The sequence below is a fragment of the Lathyrus oleraceus genome, chromosome 2 (genome assembly GCF_024323335.1).
Source record: "Lathyrus oleraceus cultivar Zhongwan6 chromosome 2, CAAS_Psat_ZW6_1.0, whole genome shotgun sequence".
NCBI classification, from domain to species: domain Eukaryota; kingdom Viridiplantae; phylum Streptophyta; class Magnoliopsida; order Fabales; family Fabaceae; genus Lathyrus; species Lathyrus oleraceus.
The window spans coordinates 125,198,038-125,199,201 of NC_066580.1; positions in this window are offsets into that span (position 1 = coordinate 125,198,038).

A 1,164-nucleotide genomic window follows, 5' to 3' on the forward strand; every position below is an offset into this window, starting at 1 on the left:
TTGCAAACATTACTGCTTATAACAATTTGAGTTTCTGTGACTCTGATCTCCCTGAGGAGGGAAGAGACCACAACTTGGCTTTACACATATCCATGAATTGCAAAGACGACGCCATGTCCAATTGTGCTGGTGGACACTGGGTCATCCCTGAATGTATTGCCAAAATCCACTCTTTCAAGACTGTCTTGTCAAGGGCCTCCCATGAGGCAGAGTGGAGTTGTTGTGAAAGCTTTTGATGGGTCGCGTAAGACTGTGATTGGGGAAGTTGATCTCCCAATCAAGATTGGACCAAGTGATTTCCAGATTACCTTCCAGGTTATGGATATTCACCCATCGTATAACTGTCTCCTAGGAAGACCATGGATTCACGAGGCTGGTGCCGCGACATCCACCCTACACCAGAAGCTAAAATTTGTGAAGAATAAGAAACTGGTAGTGGTAGGAGGAGAAAAGGCTCTCCTGGTTAGCCACTTGTCTTCCTTCTCATACATAGATGCTGAGGATGAAGTTGGAACTCCTTTCCAAGCTTTATCTATAGCTGAGCCTGTTGAGAAGAGAACTCCTTCATTTGCTTCCTATAGAGATGCGAAATTGGCCATTGAGTGTGGTGCAATTGCTGGTTTGGGAAAAATGATTGAGCTGGAGGATAATAGGTCTCGGGCTGGCATTGGCTTTTCTTCTGGGGTCTTCAATGAGAAAGGGTTGTTCAAGAGTGGAGGTTTCATCCACACCGGTCAGGAGGAAGAAGCTGCTGCTGTCTTGGAAGAGGATGCAGAGGATTCTGACAATTTCGTCATCCCTGGAGGGATCTGCAACAATTGGGTCGCTGTGGATGTTCCTACAGTCGTCCACAAGTCAAAGTAATAATCACTTTGTTTAAAAACCCTTCTCCCATGCCAAAAGGAGAAGTGATGACATTGTTGGCAACATAAATACAATGATATTTTCATTCAATAAATTCATGTTAAATGTTTGTTTTTCCAATTATTTTCCCTTTTTGCTTTTTGCATGAAATTAGTGATCACATAAAACCCTAAAAAAGAATAAAATCAATCTTTTCATCTGCATAATGATTTTCCTTGTTTGATTTCTAAAAGCTTTTCATATCCAAAATCATTATGCATGTTGATTTCTAAACCCATTGAACATAATGACCCAACGCCA